Source organism: Pongo abelii, chromosome 15 (assembly GCF_028885655.2).
Source record: "Pongo abelii isolate AG06213 chromosome 15, NHGRI_mPonAbe1-v2.0_pri, whole genome shotgun sequence".
In the NCBI taxonomy this organism is placed as follows: domain Eukaryota; kingdom Metazoa; phylum Chordata; class Mammalia; order Primates; family Hominidae; genus Pongo; species Pongo abelii.
This window is the reverse complement of record NC_072000.2, coordinates 24,663,430-24,687,601: the sequence shown is the minus strand read 5'-3', so window position 1 is coordinate 24,687,601 and position 24,172 is coordinate 24,663,430. Positions and strand designations below refer to the sequence as shown.

The following is a 24,172-nucleotide window of genomic DNA, read 5'->3' as shown; positions in this document are numbered from 1 at the left end:
CCGTCTCTACTAAAAATACAAAAATTAGCTGGGCGTGGTGGCACGCACCTGTAGTTCCAGCTACTCGGGAGGCTGAGGCAGGAGAATCGCTTGAACCCAGGAGGCGGAGGTTGCAGTGAGCCAAGATGGCAGCACTACACTCCAGGCTGGTGACAAAGCGAGACTCCGTTTGAAAAAAAAAAAGTTAAAAAAAAAATCACATGTAATTTTCCCACCAGGAGAGAAACACTACTAACACTTTAGTGTATACTTTCTCCCATATTTTTCGTCTTTGCTTTTTAAAATAGTTTAAAGTGGTCTGGCGCGGTGGCTCACGCCTATAATCTTATCACTTTGGGAGGCAGAGGCGGGCGGATCACCTGAACAGTCTGGCCAACATGGCGAAACCCCATCTATACTAAAAATACAAAAATTAGCTGGACATGGTGGCGCGCACCTGTAGTTCCAGCTACTCGGGAGGCTGAGGCAGGAAAATCGCTTGAACCCGGGAGGCGGAGGCTGCAGTGAGCCAAGATCGCGCCACTGCACTCCAGCCTGGGCGACAGTGACTCTGCCTCAAAAAAAAAAAAAAAAAAAGAAAAAAGAAACCACTCCCTTAGTAGAGCTGATGCTACTCCACTGCGTGCGCAGTTCCTATAATGTAACCAGAGGGACTGGCAGGTGACGGGGGTAGGTAGGAGACAAGCCATTTCAAGAGGAGGGAAATTAAGGGACCAGATTTGGAGGAATGGGCCAATTTTGCTGGCACTAAAGATATTAGTGAGATGCCCTGGGGCCAGAGGCCAGGATTTTGCACTTCCTTTTTATATTGGAGAGGAATAAGGAAGTCAGTTGGTTTCGATGGAACATGTGTTGTCTGAAGAAGGGTTTAATAGGCTGAAAAGCAGATGTCTACGAGGTAGCTGACACTCGAATCTGGAACTGAGAAAGGGTCTGGGGTTGGAAAAAACGCAGGGCTGGTTAGTTTTCTACACACTTTAACAAGGCCTAGTCACTGCTGCTCCCTCCTCATTTTAAGAAAAGTCCTTTCTTTATTCACGGAGGATTCATTTCGCGCTTTTTTTCCCCCTAGGCCCGGGGCTAGGGCAGGTCCTTTGCGCCCGTCACCTAACAACGCCCCTCAACCCTTTCCCCGCCCCCGCGCAGCCGGAAATCCGAGGTCTGGGCGGACCTTCTACTAGGCACTCTAAGGGGTAGCGATAGGACGCCGCGGCCGCCAATCAGGCCTCCCAGATACCCGGATGTGAGACGGTGAGCGATACAAAGGCAAGTTTCCACCCAGAGGGTCGTCCGTACAATAGCCAATAAGCAGTCTCCAGGTGATAAGTGACAGGAAAACCAACCAGTTACAAGCTAGTTTCTCTCACGCATGTGGAAATTCTCCTGCTTAGTCTAACCCACTGCTAATTGTGATTGGATATCATTGTGAGGAGCGGGTGAACTGTCTAATTAGGAGCGGGAGCGAAAAAACGCACAGCCAATAGGAAGATTCTCAGGAATGGGGCGGGGACTAGGCCTTCGCCTCGGCGGCAGAGGAGACTCGGGGGCCATTTTGTGAAGAGACGAAGACTGAGCGGTTGTGGCCGCGTTGCCGACCTCCAGCAGCAGTCGGCTTCTCCACCCAGAACCCGGGAGTAGGAGACTCAGAATCGAATCTCTTCTCCCTCCCCCTCTTGGTAAGTGGAGAGGGCGGACGCAGGGAAGGCGCTGGGTTTTTCGAGAAGCGAGAGGGGGTGTGGGAGAGAAGATGAGGGAATCCTTCCCCCTAACTAACCGGGCCCTTATTTATTCTGTTTGTTTTGGGGGATTAGGTTGAAGCGGGGGGCAGTTTTACAGCCCTCAGCCTCTGCGTAGGTTTAACCTGGTGTCCTGTAGGCCACGATCGCCAGGGAAAATGTCCTTTTTTCGTTCTTCCTGTGTTAACGGCTGCTTTCCTTTCATTTTCTACGACCGCGAGGACTCCGGGATCATGAAAATGAAGATCGCGATGCTCATTAATATAGTCGAAGTTAACGTAGCGCCGATGCCTTCTATTACCTCCGTTCTTCTTACATGTAAAAAGTGGGGGAGGGGAAGGGGGAAGGTTACCAAGTAGATGTATCGCGAGCCTTTAAATCCTGGATCGTGCCGCGTGGCCTACGAGAAAGGTTTAACAAAAGACTTAGCATTTTACTGATAACTTTTTATTTTATTCCTCTCTATGAGCAAATGATGGAGCTCGAAGTAGTTATTTTCACGTACATTTGTAAAAGGAAATATTGTGATATAACTATATTAATATTTACAGCTGACTTTTCATCTGCAGGTTACAAAACACTTGAAATATATAAGTTAGTGGAACTTTGCTTGAGGTAGGTATTAACTCTCTTTCTCAGACAGAAACTGAGGCAGAAAAGTGTTGGTTGCTAGGGTCATATTAAGTCAGTAGCAGAACTAGTAAGGAATTTGACCACGAGGTCAGTCGAGTGGTTTTTACCTAGTTAATGGAATACCGGGTTCTAAAACTCTACTATGTTGCAGTCTTTGCCAAGAACCTGATGACGGAAACCACGAGGTAACTGGAAATTCCCAAATTGCGCTTAAGAAAAATACTACGAGACTTGAGAATTTTTTAACGTAACTTCCTAAGTGTAAGATGACAAAATTTGACTTTCGGGATATTTTGGCGTTAATTTTCCCATCCACCGAAACTTGGGCAAAAATTCACAGCTACGTTATATTAAGCAAATACTAACAGTGCCTATTATTTGCTGGGTGCTGAAATTTGATAAAAAACTTAAAAGTTAAAAAAATTGTATAGATCTTTAGTGTCACATTGACTTATCTGGGAAATCGCTTTTTTTAATCCTCACATGAGATTTGGCTAAGTTTATTTTTCACAATCTGTTAATCTCAGAAAAACTAAAGCTGTTAAGCACAGTTTAAACCAATTCTGCAGGGCAAGAAATTCATCTGTAAGGCAGCCTATTTGATAGGAAGTAAAATAAGGGTCAAAAACATCGCGACCCCTTTCTTAAGGCTTAAACATTTATATTATTACAGGAACTTAAAACTAAAGTTTATCATTGTGCTGAACTGTTAGAAATGAGGTGAGGGCAAAAATAGATTAATTGGGAAATCATATGTAGTAAAAATGTTGGCAAAGAGAAATGTCAGAAATTAGTATTTAAGAACAGTTAATGGTAGTTGAAATTGATTGACCGGCACTTTTCTTTGAGGTGTTAGAAATATGGGTTCCTTCCGGTCAGCATGTATATCAGCGTACCAAAAATTCCTTGAGTTAATATCCGAAACTGTTTGCCACGGTATTTATATCACAATTCTAGGTGTGTTCTCAACTAGATAGGCATTTAGTAACATTTTCATATTGGCTAGGGGGAAAAGTTGAAGAAGGATGGCCAGGTTGCAGGTTTTCTGACCTTTTTTTTTTTTCCCTCTCATGCCAGTGCCACTCTCGGGAATACTTGGTGGTTGATGTTCCTTCTGTAGAGAATTTAAACAGCTTACGTTTGTAATTAAATCTCTAGAGGATTTGACATGGCATTCGACCTTGTTTTGGATGGAATGGCTGTGCGAAACAAGCAAAGAATAAACTCCAAAATAGCTAGTTGCTCTAATTTTAAAGACTAAGGGGCAAATTATTAAATCTTAATATTTAAGTGTTGAATGTGAGAGGTGTTGGCTGGAGAGTAAGTTTGCCTAGAAGTTAGGAGAAACAGATTTTAATCCTCCTTAGGCAAATAAGGGGACTTAGACTTTTTTTTTTAACCTGTTTGAATTTTTAGTTTCTAATTCAAATTTTTTGTTGCCAGAAGACTAAAAACTGTACAGATTGAGTTTTATTAAATGCAGTGTTTTTTTTTTGTTTTTTTTTTTTTTTTTTGAGACGGAGTCTCACTCTTGTTGCCCTAGGCTGGAGTGCATGCAGTGGCACAATCTCGGTTCACTGCAGCCTCCGCCTCCCGGGTTCAAGCGATTCTCCTGCCTCAGCTTCCCGAGTAGCTGGGATTACAGGCGTGTGCCACCGCACCGGGCTAATTTTTATATTTTTAGTAGAGACGGGGTTTCCTCATGTTGGCCAGCTGGTCTTGAACTCCTGAGCTCAGGGAGTCCTCCTGCCTCGGCCTCCCAAGGTGCTGGTGTTACAGGCGTGAGCCACCGCACCCGGCCCCAGTTTTCTAAATTGGTAGTTATTATTACTATTCTTAACCACATTATTTCAGTCTTCAAATACTTTATTAGTAGTTGTCTCTGGGGAGCATTATTTGCTCTTAATACTCATATTCATGTATTCTCATTGGAAATGGGAAGATTTTGGTTTTGTGCATACTAGATTTACTAGAGGATTGGTGAGAACCAGAACTTTGAGGTGCAGCATAACTACAGGTGTTCTCGATATTGGAAATTCTGAGTTTATTAACATAAAAGGAAAAAAGGTTTCTTTGGTGCATTCACTATCATAGGTTATGTGTTTTTGGATTTATTTATATTGTATCAGGAAACCATTATTTGGTGCTCTAACTTGATTCTGTCACAGTACACTGGAAGGACAGGCACTTTGTTTAAAGAATTGATTTTAGAGGCCGGATGCGGCTGCTCATGCCTGTAATCCCAGCACTTTGGGGAGGCTGAGGTGGGTGGATCACGAGGTCAGGAGTTCGAGACCAGCCTGGCCAACGTGGTGAAACCCCCATCTCTACTAAAAATAAAATTAGCTTGGCGTGCTGGCGCTCGCCTGTAGTCCCAGCTACTCGGGAGGCTGAGGCAGGAGAATCGCTTGAACCTGGGAGGTGGAGGTTGCAGTGAGCCATCGCACCACTGCACTCCAGCCTGGGCGACAGTGAGACCCCATCTCAAAATAATAATAATAATTGATTCTAAACTGGGGAATAGAGAGATTCCCAATTTAAAATCTTCACAGTGGTTCTCAAACGTTAGCCAACACCAGAATCAATAGGGCTAGTTAAAACAGATTGCTATGATCTCTACCACCAGGGTTTCTAATTAAGTAAGTCTGGGGTGGGGCCTGAGAGTTTGCACTTCTAGTAAGTTCCAGGTGATGATGCTCATGCATCACTCATTCTGAGAGGTACCCCTTTAGAAGAAGGGATCCAAACCTCAGGCAGGTTTTGACAAAGAATAACCTGGAGATACTTTTTTCTAAAACTATCTTTGAGCTTTAGGTAAGGATACTTTTTTTTTTTGAGAGCCTCACACTGTCACCCAGATTAGAGTGCAGTAGCGTCATCTCAGCTCACTGCAACCTCTGCCTCCCAGGCTCAAGGGGTGCCCTCAGCCTGCTGAGTAGTGCTGCTAATTTCTTGTATTTTTGGTAGAGACAGGGTTTCACCATGTTGCCAGGCTGGCCTTGAACTCTTGAGCTCAGGTGATCCACCCGCCCCAAGCCTCCCAGAGTGCTGGGATTACAGGTATGAGCCACGCTGCCTGGCCTCAAGGAATATTCTTGATTGAAAATGATGCTAAAGTTGGTCTTTTTATGAGTGGTAGCTCTTCAGTTTAACATAAATAACATCTTGGGAGATATCTGAACTTTTTGATATTGAAAGATAGAATTGGTTTCTTTTCACATTTTTCTTTATTTTTAAGCTCATGTCTTATGGCACCTGAACAAAGGATTTGGTTGTGGTTGAACTATAAAGTTACGTATCTTGAAAATTGATTACCAGGTTTGGGCTGTGGCTCCAAATAAGAAAATGAAATGTTTCACCATGACTGTATTTCATAAACAGGAAAAGAACATTCAGATGTATATTTCTTACAATTCTTCACAAACTTTTTCCGCAGTTTGTACATTCATACAGTTTTCACACATCAAATGTAAAAATTAACTGTCGTTCCTACTGTTCTTCTTTTTAAAAATTTATGGTACTTGCTGCTGTGGTCATTCATGTATAGTTGGCTCAAGGAACACTTCTAAAAGCTCAATTAAAAATTTTTTTTTTGAGACAGGGTCTCTCTCTGTTGGCCTGGCTGAAGTGCAGTGGCATGATCAGAGCTCACTGCAGCCTCGAACTCCTGGGCTCAAGTGATCCTCGCTCCTCAGACTGCTAAGTAGCTGGGATTACAGGCTACCACACCCTGTTAATGTTTTTTGTTTTTAGTAAAGTCTCGCCATGTTTCCCATGCTGGTCTCAAACTACTGAGCTCAAGCCGTGCTCTACCCCGGCCTCCCAAAGTGTTGGGATTACAGGTGTGAGCCACCACACTTGGCATTAAAATATTTTAATTTCCTCAGATTTACAAAGGAGAATAAGACCTCATGGCTAAATTGAAAAGTGAGTGCAGCTAGTTCATTGTTTGCACAAGGAGCTACAGTCTAATTGCAGTTCTTATTTTAGCTGATGAAACAACCAGTTTGTCATGGAAATTATTTTAGTGTGGTATTATGTACCAGATTTTTAGAATCCATAACTTGAAATTAGCTTTACATGCTACATAGTAAACAGTGGACTACAGAAACAAAAGTATTAACATAAGGACCTTAATTTTTTCACCTATTTTATGACCTTAAATATTCAGTAGCCATAATAGTCTTTTTTTATTCCATCTGTATTTTCATTTTGTCAGTGAGTGGAATAATGTGCTCCTTATTTAAAACATCTTTTCCCCTAACAGTAGAACCTATTAGGTCTTGTGGTTTGATCACTCACTGGTTTTGAGAATAGATGAGTCATCTCTAGTATAGATCTTTCATGGTAGGCCATTCACCTTTAGTCTATTACTCATAGCAAAAACTCCACTGACTTTAAGTTTAAAACCCATGAATCTGCTTAGGTTTTATAATCTCAATATTTGACATTTGCTCACTATTTCATCTCTATTTGTTGGCCCGGTTTTTCTGTATTTTCTGTGCCCAAACTGCTCATTATCAAGATGAATATTTGGATATACTCTTTTTGAGACCCTCAAGGTCATATTGACATGGATTTAGTTAATTTTAGTCATCTATTGATGTTGAAAAATTGTGAAGACAGTCACTGGTAGAGGTGATTCTATGGAGGCTATCCCATCCCAGTAGAATGTTAATGCTTTACCAAAATGTGTTAGCTGCAGTAGACAGATGTTTCTGTCTTGGGGGTTTAGGGCACAACATTTCTGAGGAACTCTGACTCAATCTGTCCCTTCTCCTTTCACAGGGCAGCAAGGCGAACCCCATCCCTACTCACTGGAGCTCAGCTTTGATTTTTAACCTCCCTTCCCCACCCTTCCAGAACACACACACATTCCATTCCAAAACTGATTTTATAAAGACATTTTAAACATAATGATGCAACTTGGTGTGCACTACGGCAAATGTACAGGTGTTTTTTTTTTAATTGTTTCCAAAACCGGGACCTGGATTTAAGATGTAATTTTTAAAATTTCTATTTCTATTTTTTCTGCAGCAGTTGGGTTAGAGGAGGAGGAGCCTTTTAGCCTCTCATAAACTGACCTCTCTACTTCCTCGTGTATTTTTAAGATTGATTGATGATGTGGAAAGGGCTTTGCTTGTCTGCTACTGAAAACTTTATCCTTGCGGTTTTTGTGGAAACTGCTTTTGGAAAGAGAAAAGAAATGAACTTTACTGACTTGACATTTTTGCACCTCCCGTTTTTCTAATCTGGGCTATTTTTATTTTTGTTTTTTTACAGTGAGATTTTTTTGATCTTCAGCTACAGTAAGTTATTCCAATTTTTTTTTAACATTTTTCCTGACTTTCCGCTGATTTCCTTTTTATTGTTGTTACTAGTTACTATTACTTATTATTATTATATTAATACTTATGATGGTGATGATGATGATGATAATGACACTGATGATTTTTAACCGGATTAAAATCGAGTTTTTCTGAATGTTTCTAAGAATTTCTCCGGCCTCCTGATTGACTTTGGAGTTTTGCATCTTGGGAGAGAAAGCGAAGGCATTAGTATTTTTAAGTGGTTTGATCACATAAACCTTTTCTCTCCCAACCCCACCCTTGCCCTCATCCCCTTCCCCACACTGAAAAGAATTTTACTGGCTGTTAAGTCTATGACCTTATTTTTCCTGATCTTTAACTTAACTGTTTTAGAGCATCTCTGGACGTCTGTATTTTTAATTTTTTTTATTTTTGTTTTTTTATTTTTAATCTTTCATTTGTTAAATTTTTAAACTGTGCTGCAATAAAATGTGTGTGGTACTACTTAACACTTATGATCGTGATGGCATTTTCCCTGAAAGCCATCTTCCTCCTGTTTCCCTTGAAATCCCATCCTGCTTTTCCTGTACACTACCCTTCACAAACCACAAGCTGCAGCAACATGGATGCCCAGCCTGGAGCAGCAGCAGCCAGGATGACCTGGAGCCAGGGGGGCCTTCGGAACAGATGCACACCCTTCCTGGGTGATGGTAAGAGGTGTGAGGTCCACTTGGATTCATTACAAAGACTAGGAAATAAACCCGTTTAACAGTTTAGCTGATGTGTATAGGTCATAGCCTCTGGAAGTGTTTGGATTAAGCCTTTTGTGTGTGCATCTTGAGGTGTTTCCCAAGGGGGACCACCTCAGTTATTTGTAAACTAGTGGAATAATATGAGTTGCTAATTAACTTGGGCTGATTAGAACATTTTGGATACTTGGAAAGAGCAGCTGAAGTTTAAAATGAAAGTGGCTTGTTTTAATGATTAGCAACAAGACAACATATTGGGGAGTCCTTTTTTTTAGATTATTACAAATTAGTAAACATTTTCTGTCATTTAACATATTCCTTGGATTTGTGACATTTTTGGATTGTATTAGACTTTTTATCTCATTAAAATTTCACAAGAGTCAAACCATAAGAGATACAACATAATATTAAAATGCTGTCTCACTGGAGGGTTTTTAAAAATTTGAAAAAAGGTAGGCTTTTTGACCTCACAAAGCAGGGAAATCTGTTTAACCTCTACATCCAAATCAGGAACCGTCTAAGGCTGACCCCTTTTACAGTGGTGACTCAAGGCCCAGCTAGATTTTGGGAATTCTAATGAGAATTCACAGAGTTCTAATGCTAGATTAGGAACTCTAATGTGTTCTGATGGTAAGAAGGAATGAATTCTGTGTTATTCACAGGAATGGTGTAGAGATTAGTAAAGATGTGGACAGCCAAAGAGTAAGAATTTTAGCAACCTGTAGTATTTTACTCACTACAGCAAAATGTTTTGATAACCGTTTTTAGAGTTGCTCTGATAGGTTTCAAGCTGGGGGATAATTAGATTTTATTTTAAAATATTTCTATTTTTTTGTAGAAACAGGGTCTCGCTATGTTGTCTAGGCTGGTCTTGAACTCCTGGGCTCAAGCGATCCTTCTGCCTTGACTCCCCAAAGTGTTGACATTACAGGCATGAGCCACTGCACCTAACCTGGAATAATTTTTTGAAGGCATATTCGGTACTGTTGTATTAGGGTAAATCACAAACTTGCCCCCTTATACCATACTCGGATGAAAAGTAAAATCTAGTTAAAGTAAACACCAAAGGTACACTCAAAACAGAATGGGAGAAAAAGCAAAAGATTCCTGGAAGTTATCTAGAAAAAGAGTGGGAATCTTTTTATTTTTTAAATAGGTGCAAGTTTTATTGATGCCCTCTATTGTATGAGAGCTATTTTTTCTTTTTTGCTGCTGTCAGTGTATGGAAGCTGTTCACTATAGGTTCAGTTTGATTTATTCCTTGTTGATTCTACAAATTTATTATTTTTATGGGACATGTTCTGTTTGGGGATATAAAAAATAGTTTATTATGTTTAAGGGCTTCGCAGCTTAGTGAGGGAGACACATGAATGAAATAATGTCTATGATGAGAGGTAAACACATATCCTATAGAAGCATGCCGAAATAAGCTGGGGGCATTGGTACCTGCCTGTAAGCCTGTAGTCACAACTAATTGGAAGGCTGAGGCAGGAGGGTCCCTTGGCCCAGGATTTGAGAGGCTGTAGTGTGTGATGTGATTATTCACTGCACTCCAGGCTGGGCAACATGAGACCCCATCTTTTTTTTTTTTTTTTTTTTGAGACAGTCTCGCTCTGTTTCCCAGGCTGAAGTGCAGTGGCGCCATCTTGGCTCACTGCAACCTCCGCCTCCCGGGTTCAAGTGATTCTCCTGCCTCAGCCTCCCGAGTAGCTGAGACTACAGGCGCGGACCACCATGCACGGCTAATTTCTGTATTTTTAGTAGTGACGAGGTTTCACCATGTTGGCCAGGCTGGTCTCAAACTCCTGATCTCATGGTCTGCCCGCCTTGGCCTCCCAAAGTGCTGGAATTACAGGCATGAGCCACCGCACCTGGCCTTAAATTTTTGTATTTTTAGTAGAGACAGGGTTTAGTAGAGATGCCATGTTGGCCAGGCTGGTCTCAAGTTCCTGACCTCAGGTGATCCACCCGCCTCAGCCTCCTGAAGTTTTGGGATTACAGGTGTGAGCTACTACACCCAGCGATACCCCATCTCTTTTTAAAAAAAAGCATGCAGAAATGGTTACCTAACTAACCCTAAGAGGTCAGGGCATCCTTTTTTTATTTTATTATTTTTATTTATAACTTTAAATTTATAAATTTATCCCTTCTACCTTAATCACATAAAGGGATTTTTTTTTTTTTTTTTTTTTTTTTTTTTTAAATAAGACGGAGTCTTGCTCTGTCACTTAGACTGGAGTGCAGTGGTGGGATCTCGGCTCACCACAACCTCTGCCTCCCGGTTTCAAGCAGTTCTGTCTCAGCCTCCCGAGTAGCTGGGATTATAGGCACCTGCCACTATGCCCGGCTAATTTTTTTTTTTTTTTTTTTTGAGATGGAGTCTTGCTCTGTTGCCCAGGCTGGAGTGCAGTGGCATAATCTGGGCTCACTGCAAGCTCTGCCTCCCGGGTTCATGCCATTCTCCTGCCTCAGCCTCCCGAGTAGCAGGGACTACAGGCGCCCGCCACCACACCCGGCTAATTTTTTGTATTTTTAGTAGAGACAGGGTTTCGCCGTGTTAGCCAGGATGGTCTGGATCTCCTGATCTCGTGATCCACCTGCCTCGGCCTCCCAAAGTGCTGGGATTACGGGCGTGAACCACTGCGCCCGGCTATCCGGCTAATTTTTGTATTTTTAGTAGAGACAGGGTTTCATCTTGGCTGGGCTGGTCTTGAACTCCTGACCTCGTGATCAGCTCACCTCAGCCTCCCAAAGTGTTGGAATTACAGGCGTGAGCCACTGTGCCTGGCCGACGGGATCCTTTTAAGAGAGGTAGTGTACTGAAATGAATCTTAAGGCCAGAGAATAAAAGTTTGATTGCTGTACATGCCAAGGAATTTATATTTTATCCAGAAACCAATGTTGAGCCATTTTAGAAATATTCTAAACTGGAAAGTGACATCAGATTTTCCTTTTATTTTCATTTTTTGAGACAGGGTCTTGTTCTGTCACCCAGGATGGACTGCAGTGACATTAACAAGGCTCACTGCAGCCTTGACCCCCTGGGTTCAAGCTATCCTCTGGCCTCAGCCTCCTGTATAGCTGGGACTACAGACATGCACCACAACACCTGACTTTTTTATTGTTTTTTTTTTTGGTGGAGACAGGTCTCATTTTGTTTCCCAGGCTGGTCTCAAAAACTGGAAGATTTTAATTTTTAGGAACGTCTTTCTAATAACAGTATGGAAATGGTATAGAGGAAATGAGATTGGAAGTAGGAGATAAATAAGGGAGATATTAAAATCCAAGGAAGAATAATGACCTGGCTTGGACAAAGGTAATGCTAATGAGATTAGAGATTAGGAGGTAAAATTAGGAGCATCTCAGGACGGATGTGATAAGGTAGACAGGAACACAGATTTGGCATGATTGCTGGTTTCTAGCTTCTGGGATGGGGATAGATATTGGGGAACGAATGAAGGGAGCAGATTATAGTTTGAGGGTGGGAAAAGGAATATTTTAAACATCTTGGAGGTGTTCAAGGAACATTCAAGTATAAGATGTTTTATTAAGTATTTGAGTACTTATTTTGAAAATCATTATTAGGTTTGGGCATATAGGGATGAACAAAACATGTCCCCTGCCCTCTTAGGTATTATAGATCATTGAGGGAAGAAACAAAGTAAACGGCACTTTTCACAGTCAGGATTGATGAAGGGAAAGAACAGCATGGATAAGAAGATAGCAAGGGAACCAAAATTAGAACATGGAATTTGGGGGCTGCTGCCAGGGAAGCTTAGCTACATGGCGATAGCTAATGGTGAAGTTCATTCTGTAAGAAAACCATATGTGAAAGCACAGATAATGTGGGGGAACAAGACCTGGCCTCCAAGTAAGAAATAATACTGGAAAATAATTACCAAGAATACATAGATGAGGGATGGAGTTAGAGAGGTAGGCAAGGACCAAACATTCATAGCACGGGACCTTAGAGGGTCTTGTTTAAGATCCTGTCTTGGGCACAAGTAGAATCTATTGAAGGATTTTGAAGAAGAGGTCTGGTTTATCTTCAGGCTGTTGTGTAGGGAATGTTAGTGATGAGAACTAAGAGGGCAAGTAGGGCAGTAAGTTCGGAGACCTATTAGAGTAGGCCACTGTCTCAATCTCTTGAAGAAAATAATCATCCCAGGCCTAACAATAACTTGCCCTGGTTTTTCAAATGAATTTTTATTGGGTGTATTAATGAGCAAAATCAGTCTGAGTAAGATAGGTTGAGAACTGATCAGGCTCCAGGAAATTTCTAATTATTTCTGTGATACCTTGTTGGGTCATATAATGGCTTTCTGATTTGGCAGAAAAAAGTAGCAGGACATTAATTTCTCTTATGGAAGTATTCTGAACACTTGACTATGTCCACCACTGTCGAAGTTGTGAGTTTGTGTTAACTTAATCATCATCAAAACCTTGAGTAGTAGATACTGTTATTCATGTTTCAGAGGTGAGAATATTGGAGTACAGAATTTAAATAACTTGCCTAAAGTTAGACTGCTTTAGTGGTTTAGCATGGATTCAACCCTGGGATTAAGGGTGCAGATTTCAACACTTAATGATAGTACTCCTTTCGTCACTTTGATCTGTTGAACTTTTTTTTTTTTTTTTTTTTTTTTTTTTTTGAGACAGAGTCTTGCTCTGTCACCAGGCTGGAGTGCAGTGGTGTGATCTCTGGCTCACTGCAACCTCCGCCTCCTGGGTTCAAGCGATTCTTGTGCCTCTGCCTCCTGAGTAGCTGGGATTACAGGCATGCACCACCACACCCAGATAATTTTTATATTTTAGTAGAGATGGGGTTTCACCATGTTGGCGAGGCTGGTCTAGAAATCCTGACCTCGTGATCTGCCCACCTCGGTTTCCCAAAGTGCTGGGATTACAGGCCTGAGCCACTGTGTCTGGCTGAGCATTCTAGAAAAACAAATTTTAGTTTGGTTAAAGTTCCAAAGAACAACTTTGGACTTTTATTATTAAAATTTTAAAACTAAATATGTTTACATTTTTGCCCTTGAATTCCCAACACCTTAAATGGCGTAAAGATGTGTATATGTGCAAGGTAGTAAATTGTTTAGGTAGATGTGTCTTGGTAAAATGTTACCGTGGTTGTGATGGCATTGTTAATAGGGAAGCAAGCACATTTTAAAAGTGAACTTTAGGCCAGATGCAGCAGTTTATGCCTATAATCCCAGCACGTTGGGAGGCCGAAGTTGGAGGATAGCTTAAGGCCAGGAAAGTTTGGCAGCATAGCAAGACCCTGTCTACAAAAAGCTGGGCGTGGTGGCACACAGCTGTAGTGTAGCTCCGTGGGAGGCTGAGGCGGTAGAATTGCTTGAGTTCAGGAGTTTGAGGTCAGAGTGCGTTAAGATTGCACCACTGTACTCCAGCCTGGGTGACAAGAATGAGACCCTGTCTCTTAAAGTAAAAAAAAGTGAGCTATCTTTTTTTTTTTTTAAGACTATTATAAAACAGCAGTGAACATTAGTTGGAAAAAAATTATTTATGGTTAAAAAAAAAAACCACGGAGAGGGATGCGTTAACTAAGCCCAGGGGTCCTTTTTCAATCCTCATCTCACTTGACCTGTTGGTTCCATTTAACCAGATCTCTTCCTTGAAACGTTTTTATTTTTTTTACTTTGCTTCCAGGTTTTTGTTACATGTTTCTGACTGTTAAACCTCTTTCTGTTGGAGTGCCCCATGGTTCAGTCCTTCCACTTCTCTTTTCTGTCCACACTCTGGGTGGACAGATTCATGATTTAATATACCACCTATAAGCTGATTTTGACACTTAAGATCAACAGCCTATACTTTTCTTTTGAATGTCATACCAATTCAGTTACCTGCATGACAACTCTGTTGAATATCCAATATGTCAACTTAAAAGTGCAAAACTGCTCCTGATGTTCATGCCTCAAACCAGTCTCTTGTGTACTGTTGCCTTTTTCAGTTAATGAAACAATTTTTGTGTCTCTTGGGCGAAAGATTTTGGCTAGCCATCCTTGACTTGTATTCTTCTCACCTTTGGCCTATGGGAAAATCATGTTGGCCAGGTGTGGTGGCTCAGGCCTGTAATCCCAGCACTTAGGGAGGCGCATCGCTTGAGCTCAGGAGTTTGAGACTGGCCTGGGCAACATGGTGAAACCCCGTCTCTTCAAAAATATACAAAAATTAGCCAGGAGTGGTGGTGCGTGCCTGTAGTCCCATCTACTTGAGAGACAGGCATGAGAATCGCTTGAGCCCAGGAAGCAGAGGTTGCAGTGAGCCGAGATCGCACCTGCACCATTGCACTCCAGCCTGCGTGATAGAGCAAGACTTACCACAAAAAAAAAAGAAAATCATGCTGTCAGCTCTTCAAAATATACCACTACTCATATTGTCGACACTTGGTCCAATTTCAAGCCACCATTGTCTCCTGTGCATTATTATATATAATGTTTGTATTCCTTTTGTCCCTCCCCACTAGTTTTGTTCTTAAAGTGATAGCTAGATTTAGCCTAAAATGTAATGTTTGAAATTTTTTTTTTTTTTTTTTTTGAGACGGAGTTTCGCTCTTTTTGCCCAGGCTGGGGTGCAATGGTGTGAGCTCGGCTCACCGCAACCTCCGCCTCCCGGGTTCAAACGATTCTGCCTCAACCTTCCAAGTAGTGGGATTACAGGCACCAGACACCACGTCCGGCCAATTTTTTTTTTTTATTTTTAGTAGAGACAGGGTTGCACCATGTTGACCAGGATGGTCTCGATTTCTTGACCTTGTGATCCGCCCGCCTCCGCCCCCCCAAAGTGCTGGGATTACAGGCGTGATCCACCAAGCCTGGCCATTGAAAAATGCTTCACCTGAAAACAAACAACCTAATGGCTGCATTTTTCAGCATTGAAGTCAGTTTTTCTGTGATTTACAGGGCATCCCACATGATTTGTTGTGTCCCTTCCCTTGCTGTTAATATACTGTGCTTCAGCCACACTGGCCTTCTTAACTGTATTGAACACGTTGGATATGTTTCCACTTCAGGGCTTCTCCTTGGAATTTTCTCTGACTCATACAGTTTGGTTCCTCAGTTCTTCTGAGATTTTTACTCAGAAGCTACCCCCCTTAGTGATGTGTCTTCCCTCATTTAGCGCTGAAAGCTCCCCTTCTCCTAAATACTCTTTAGCACTTATCACCAACTGTAGAATTTGTTTTTTTCTATGTAAAGACATAAGAGATAGGTCCAGAAATACATATGCCAAACAATTGACATTGATTGCCTCTGGGCAAGAAGTGGGATTTAGGAGATTTGAAGCTTGTGCACTATGTGCTTAAGACTGAGTGTTATAATGATCAACGTGGTAATATTTTCCTTCTGATTAAAAAGCTTAAAAATGTACATCAATTCTTGTGATTCTGTGTGGGTATAAATAGCATAGCTAGTCTGTGTAATAGGGGTTTAGTAAGCAGTGTTAATAGTTGAAGAAACTGCTTTAAAAGGTTTAGCTGTGATAAAATGAGTCGAGTTAGCATTTGAGCACATAGACTACCGTGTTGCCTGTATCAACATTTGGGAGAACTTGACCATTTTAAAAATATGTATTCTCTACTGAGAAAGCATGGCTATTTGTAAGAGGTAGAGTGAATTAGAGAACTTTTTTATTATTTCTGCCTAATTTGATTCTGACTTTACCAGTCTGAAATATTCTTCCTGTTTTCTAATTATATTGACCTATGGCTTCTGAGTTGATTTTAAAACTGAAAAAACTCCGGGAGTTCATTGAACCAGATTAGGCTTTTCTGGCTAGTCTTGAATAACATTTAGGAGTAGTTTAGTAGAGTACATTTTGAACAAAAATTTTCCTCCAGCCCTCTTAACTAAAATAGGTATTCTGAAGAGGATAAACTAGTCATAATGCATTGTCACTCCCTATATTGATCCTTTAAATAAGATCATCTTCACATAAGTGGGTTTTCTAGCTTCAGAGCTAGAAGAAAAGTTTTCTCTTGCTATTACCCTTAAGTTTGTGGAATTCATGCTAGAGTTATGGCTATGCTGTTTAAAATGGAGTTTTTTGAGACTAGAGTCTCTCTGTTGCCGAGGCTGGAGTGCAATGGCGCGATCTTGGCTCACCGCAACCTCCACCTCCCGGGTTCAAGTGATTCTCCTGCCTCAGCTTCCCGATTAGCTGAGATTACAGGCGCCTGCCACCATGCCCGGCTAATTTTTGTATTTTTAGTAGAGACAGGGTTTAACCATGCTGGCCGGGCTGGTCTCGAACTCCCGACCTCAGGCAGTCCTCCCGCCTCGGCCTCCCAAAGTGCTGGGATTACAGGCGTGAGCCACCACACCTTACTAAAATGGAGTTTTATTACTCCGTTGAAAAGGAATACTAGTCAAGTGACTGAAGATTGATGTGGATTTGTAAGAGGAGGTACCTCATCTTTATCTTACTTTTGATCCCAATAAAGTAATACATGTTCATAGAACATTTTTAGAAAATACAACTATCCAAAGATAACATTTTGGGTGTTCTTCCAGGCTTTTTGGGGCTTATATAATCTTCCAAAAGCCCTGTCATACAGCATATATATTTAAGTAATAATGTTAAATTTAACCTGAATAGCTTATGTTAGTAGATACAGATGTCTGAAAAATTTGTAGTAGTTACATAGTATTATATACTCTATAATAGTACATGGTACATTGCATACTTGTACTATATTTTATTTTACCAATACACTGTTGTTGTACCCTTCCCCATTTTTTTCTTCTGTAAACAAAGCTTTGGACAGTCAAAACTACAGTTGTGCATATCTTTACTTTCTTATAATTAAGCCCCAGAAATATAACTGCTCAAGGCTATGCACATTTTACTTTCTTGCCAGGGAGGTGGGGGAGGTGGGCAGAGTATGCACTTTCTAGCCCAGGCTGGAGTGCAGTGGCGTGATCTCACTGCAAGCTCCCTCTCCCAGGTTCATGCCATTCTCCTGCCTCAGCCTCCTGAGTAGCTGGGACTACAGGCGGGTGCCACCACGCCCGGCTAATTTTTTATATATTTTTTAGTAGAGACGGGGATTCACCATGTTAGTCAGGATGGTGTCGATTTGCTGACCTTGTGATCTGCCCGCCTTAGCCTCCCAAAGTACTGGGATTACAGGCCTGAGCCACCACGCCTGGTTGCACATTTTAAAAAGTTCTTAAGTTTGCTCTCCAGAAGCTAATAAGTTTAGCAATTTATTGGCAGTATTAGTGGCCACTAATACTTAATTTCTAGTTTTGTGAATTACTTTGGATCTTTTGCTTTAAGATTTGACCGTGTATTATTCTGAAGGGTTTGATAAGTTTTTAAGTTGAATAGTAAAAATGTTGATAGATTTTGAGTGAAACATTGATACAATGTTGACTATATTTCTGTGTATAGTTTGAGATTCACGTGTGATTTTTGTTTTCAGGTACATGCACATCTTTGGTGCTATCTTTTTTTTTTTTTTTGAAACGGAGTCTAGCTCTGTCACCCAGGTTGGAGTGCAGTGGCGTGATTTCGCTCACTGCAAGCTCCGCATCCCGGGTTCACGCCATTCTTCTGCTTCAGCCTCCGGAGTAGCTGGGACTACAGGCATCCGGCTAATTTTTTGTATTTTTTTTTTTTTTTTTTTTTTAGTAGAGATGGGGTTTCACCATGTTGGCCAGGGTGGTTTTGATCTCCTGACTTCGTAATTCGCCTGCCTCGGCCTCCCAAAGTGCTGGGATTACAGGCGTGAGCCACCGTGTCTGGCCAGTCTTTTTTTTTTTTTTGTAAAAAAAAGACGGAGTCTTGCTTTGTTGCCAGGCTGGAGTGCAGTGGTGCGATCCCGGCTCGCTGCAACTTCCACCTCCCAGGTTCAAGCGATTCCCCTGCCTCAGCCTCCTGAGTAGCTGAGATTACAGGTACGCGCCACCACGCGTGGCTAATTTTTGTATTTTTAGTAGAGACGGGGTTTCACCATGTTGGCCGGGATGGTCTTGATCTCTTGACCTTGTGATCCGCCGGCCTCGGCCTCCCAAAGTGCTGGGATTACAGGCGTGAGCAACTGCACCCAGCTGGTGCTATCTTTTAATTGTGAAAAAATTTCACATACACAAAAGAGAATCGTATAATGAACTTCCATGTACTTGTCCCACTTTAATAATCCTTGGCCAGTCTTTTTATTTGTATCTACATCTCCCCATCCACCCTCTTCCCATGTTATTTTGAAGCAAATTCTTGATATATTTCATCTGTAGATATTTCAGTATGTATTTTAAAAAGAATTAGGACTTAACCACAATTATCCCACCAAAAACATTTAATAAATTAACTATTTTAATACTAAACACATTTAGAGGCCTGGCATGGTGGCTCATGCCTGTAATGCCAGCTCTTTGGGAGGCCAAGGCGGGCACATCACTTCAGGCCAGGAGTTCAAGACCAGCCTGGCCAACGTGGTGAAACCCTGTCTCTACTAAGAATACAAAAAAATTACCTGGGTGGGGCGGCGCATGCGTGTAATCCCAGCTACCTGGAAGTCTGAGGCAGAAGGATCCCTTGAACTCAGGAGGCAGAGGTTGCAGTGAGCCAAGATACTGCCACTGCACTCCAGCCTGGGTCATATAGTGAGACTTAAAAACAACAACAACAAAAGACCAACAGATCCATTTAGTATCAAAAGTACTACCCTGAGAACTGAGTAAGGCATTCCTCAATGCTGTTTTATTTCTACGGGGATAACATGGTTGGTGGGGTGTTTTTGTGTATTTGTTCTTTTGCTAACATAGTCCTGTATGGAATTTTGGAAGTGTTGTTTACTAAAGGTAGGTTTTGAAATTTTCTTAAGAGTGGGGGTCTTGTGGTTATACTCATTGGTGAGAAAAATCAAACCTTTTACTATTCTCAAATTTAGATACAATTTCCTGTTTTGGCTGTTTAAGAGAATACTGTAATAACTTTAAGTCAGATATCCTTGTTAAAAATTTCTGGGCTGCTAGGTTATTGTTACCTGTCTAAAATCTTTTTTTTTATTGTTATTATACTTTAAGTTTTAGGGTACATGTGCACAGTGTGCAGGTTAGTTACATATGTATACATGTGCCATGCTGCTGTGCTGTACCCATTAACTCGCCATTTAGCATTAGGTATATCTCCTAATGCTATCCCTCTTCCCTCCCCCCACTCCATAACAGTCCCCAGAGTGTGATGTTCCCCTTCCTGTGTCCATGTGTTCTCATTGTTCAATTCACATCTATGAGTGAGAACATGCGGTGTTTGGTTTTTTGTCCTTGCAATAGTTTACTGAGAATGAAGATCCAATTTCATCCATGTCCCTACAAAGGACATTGAGCTCATCATTTTTTATGGCTGCATAGTATTCCATGGTGTATATGGAATCCAGTCTATCATTGTTGGACATTTGGGTTGGTTCCAAGTCTTTGCTATTGTGAATAGTGCCGCAATAAACATACACGTGCATGTGTCTTTATAGCAGCATGATTTATAGTCCTTTGGGTATATACCCAGTAATGGGATGGCTGGGTCAAATTACACCTGTCTAAAATCTTATCCATAATTTAGAAATTTTAAAATCTCTGACAAATTTTGCATTTGACACCAAGACTCAATTTGGCAAAAAAAAAAAAAAAACAAAAAAAACTGATCTTAACTGATGTGAGATTATTTATGTTCTATGTGTGACATTTACTGAAAATTTATATGTATTCCTGCAGAAATATTTGATGTGATAACTGTGCTCTCCTAGATGCTACACAACAAAAAAAGCATAGTGTTCTAAAATCTGAGACTATTTTTCCTAATACATGTGTCTTTTTTTTTTTTTTGAGACGGAGTCCGTTGCCCCGGCTGGAGTGCAGCAGTGCAGTCTTAGCTCACTGCAACCTCCGCTTCCCGGGTTCAAGCAGTTCTCCTGCCTCAGCCTCCCAAGTAGCTGGGATTACAGGCCCCCACCACCACCACGCTTGGCTAGATTTTGTATTTTTAGTGGAGACAGGGTTTCACCGTATAGGCCAGGCTGGTCTGGAACTCCTGACCTCAAGTTATCTGCCTGCCTCTGCCTCCCAAAGTGTTGGGAGTACAAGTGTGAGCCACCACACCTGGCTGCAAGCATTGTAGACCAGAGACCAGAGTAGACTTAAAAGTATACTTTGTTACAACTCATGCTCAGTCTGAGGTCACTGATAAAATTGAAACTTTCTATAAAATAACAAGGAAATGAAGTCTTTTTTTTTTTTTTTTTGAGAGGGAGTCTCTCACTGTCGCCCAGGCTGGAGTGCAGTGGCGCGATCTCCACTCAGTGCAAGCTCTGCCTTCCAGGTTCCCGCCATTCTCCTGCCTCAGCCTCCCGAGTAGCCGGGACTACAGGCGCCCTCCACCATGCCCGACTAATTTTTTGTATTTTTAGTAGAGACGGAGTTTCGCCATGTTAGCCAGGATGGTCTCGATCTCCTAACCTCGTGATCCACCCGCCTCAGCCTCCCAGAGTGCTGGGATTACAGGCGTGAGCCCCCGAGCCCGGCCGGAAATGAAGTCTTGAGAATGAATGTTGGCCCTTTCTATTCAGAAAATAGCCTGTGCTCCAGCATAGCATCATCACCATCTGGGAGCTACCTAGGAAGAGTCTCACCCTACCCCAGTAGTACCGATATGCGCATTGTAAAGAACAAATCTAGAACACTTTTCACTCCTTTTTTATTACTTTGATTGGGAATTACAAATTTTGGTGGATTTTTTGGCAGGAGTGGTTTTTGATGTTTATGGCGAATGTTGAAGACTACAGTGTAGCCACATTTAATTTACATTGGAAATAATACAATATAAAACATGACATTTTATTTGCAAAATTTGAAATAATGACTTCTAAATTACAAAATAGAATTAAAAATTTCGAAGCTGGCAGGCTGGAAATACATATGCTATTCTGAGATACGTGCTTTGAATTATCTGAACTCTTAATGCAGATCATATTATATCTTGGTGTAATATAACCATTCTTGGTTATAAAAGCTGAGATTAACATTCAAAATACCTTGCAAATCAAGGTAGATCTGTCATAGTTATGACAATTTTTTTTTTTCAGCGTTTTAAGGAAAATATGTAAACATACAGAACAGTCTAATGAATTCTTAATATACCTTCCACCAGGATTGCCATGTTTCATTTTAGTTTTTTGCTGAACCATTTGCAAGGAAATTGCTGGCTGAAGACAAAAGACCCCTAAGTATTTAAATGTGCATTTCTTTTTTTTTTTTTTTTGAAGTGGAGTCTCGCTCCTTTGCCCCGGCTGGAGTGCAGTGGTGCTATCTTGGCTCACTGCAGCCTCTGTCTCCTGGGTTACAGCGATTCCCCTGCCTCGGCCTCCCGAGTAGCCTGGACTACAGGTGTGCGCCACCACCCCCAGCTAATTTTTGTATTTTTTAATGGATGTAGTATACAGGTAGACATACTAACCATGCTGTTATTTTCATTCACATAGATTATCAGTTATATTACAAATAAGACCTTCCTGTGTTTTATTATTTTTGCATATTGCATATTCTCTTGATGTTTTAGTTCTCAGTAAAGATATATTGATCTTACTGAAGTCATTTTGAAACATTAAATCTTAACCTAGGTCAAGCATTCTTTAAAATATTCCTGATGTTTGTTGGATACTTACAGATTCTGGAACCTTTTCTTTAAAAAGTGTTTTCAAAACAAATTACTCTAGGTTAGAGTATGATGGACTTTTATGTCGTAACACCCTACAACACTTTAATGATGGCACAGTTAAATGTGAAGGTTGAGAATGTAGAGAGAAATTTCTATGTATCTTGGGACTTCCAATGGCTAATAGACCCCAAAATATGTAATACAATGTTCAGTGAATCTAGAGGTACCCAATTCCTTGATTCTTTTTTTTTTTTTTTTTTTTTTTGTTGGAGACACAGTTTTCGCTCTTGCTGTCCAGGCTGGAGTGCAGTGGCGAGATCTAGGCTCACTGCAATGTCTGCTTCCCGGTTCAAGCAATTCTCTAGCCTCAGCCTCCCAAGTAGCTGGGATTACAGACACGTGCCACCACACCTGGCTAATTTTTTTTTTTTTTTTTTTTGTATTTTTAGTAGAGACGGAGTTTCACCATGTTGGTCAGGCTGATCTCAAACTCCTGACCTCTGGTGATCCACCTGCCTCAGTCTCCCAAAGTGCTGGCAGGATTACAGGCGTGAGCCACTGCGCCCAGCCCCAATTCCTTGATTCTGTTTAGTTCTGAATTGCTCTTGAGGAAGAGAAGGGCCCAATTTTTGCTTAGGGTTTTGCAGAAGAGCTTTCCTGACTCAGTTATCTGTATATCATGATGACTAAGTTTCAGGGTAGCATTTTGCTATCTTTGCAGAAAGAAAAATTACAAAAGCATTATGTATTATTAGTGAAAAGTTGAGAAAAATTTAAAAAACTCAAAACCCCATCCCATCCTTAGATGTCACCTTGGTATGTAATCTTCTAGATAACTTGTACACACTTTGGTTATGCTTCTCCACGTCAATGTCACGTGTCATTTACATTGTATTCCATTGGATTGGTGCACTGAAATAATTTGTGCTCATTCATTGTCAGGCACTTGTTTTCTACTTTTTCACTGTTAATGTGTCCACACCATTGTTTCTTTCAGGTGAATTCTCAAAGGTAAAATTACTGAGTTTTAATAAGTTTTAAAACTTTTGATGAAGTAATCCCATTTTCTGGAAATGCAGTATGAGTTCACACGGACCATTGATTTTGACCGTTGCCTGCAGTAGATACTGTAATTGTTTGCTTGTTTCGTAGGTGAAACATGGTACTGGGTTTAATTTATATTTCCTTGGTAGTGTTAATCTTTTTAATCTTCATATACTTTTAGTATTGTTAGTCACCTGTTTGTGTCCTTGGGCCATTTTTTGTTGGTATGTACCAATAACAGTAAATGATAACAGTAGTAGCAGCAGCACTTGATATGTGCCAGGTACCATCATTTCCAGTGTTTCGTGTACCTTGTTTCATTTATGCTTCATTCCTATCCTGTGAGACAAATACTATCAATGATACTTATTTTACAGATAAGGAACCTGATTTTCAAAGAGATTGACTTCCCAAAGAAAGTGCATGCCACTAGCAAGTTGTTGATCTTGAAACCACGTGTGTCTAGGCTGGTTGCAGTGGCTCATGCCTGTAATCCCAAACTTTTGAAGGCTGAGGTGCGGAGATACTTGAAACCAGGCATTTGAGAGCAGTTTGGGCAACATGGCGAAACCCCGTCTTTACTAAAAGTGCAAGAAAGTTAGCTGGGCGTTATTTTATTTTAAATTTTGGTGGAGATAAGGTCTTGCTACGTTGTTGGTCAGGCTGGTCTCTAACTCCTGGGCTCAAGCAGTCTCCCACCTCAGCCTCCAAAAGTTTTTTGTTTATACTCTATTTAAAATGTGACCTCATTTTAAGGTTCGGTCATAGTGGACATGGCTTGAATTTGTGAGGATACAGGCTTTTTTTTTTTTTTTTTTTTTTGTGATGTAGTCTTACTCCATCGCCCTGGGTGGAGTGCAATGGCGTGATCTTGGCTCACTGCAACCTCCGCCTCCCATGTTCTGGCTATTCTTTCTCATGCCGCAGCCTCCCAAGTAGCTGGCATTACTGGCGCTTGCCACCATGCTTGTCTAATTTTTTTTTTTTTTTTTTTTTTTTGTATTTTTAGTAGAGATGGGGTTTCACCATG

General features: G+C 41.1%; 1 protein-coding gene across 26 annotated transcripts in view; it reads left to right on the top strand.

The window, feature by feature from the left end:
* The first annotated feature begins 1,263 nt into the window (after nucleotides 1-1,263).
* HNRNPC (heterogeneous nuclear ribonucleoprotein C) overlaps nucleotides 1,264-24,172 on the top strand; it is a 59,747-nt gene continuing 36,838 nt past the window's right edge. For 3 of the 26 annotated variants that reach the window (XM_063715191.1, XM_063715183.1, XM_063715171.1), the window contains exons 1-2: nucleotides 1,528-1,676; nucleotides 7,653-8,388. The gene's annotated coding sequence lies outside the window, so the exon portion shown is untranslated. 26 annotated transcript variants of the gene reach the window in all.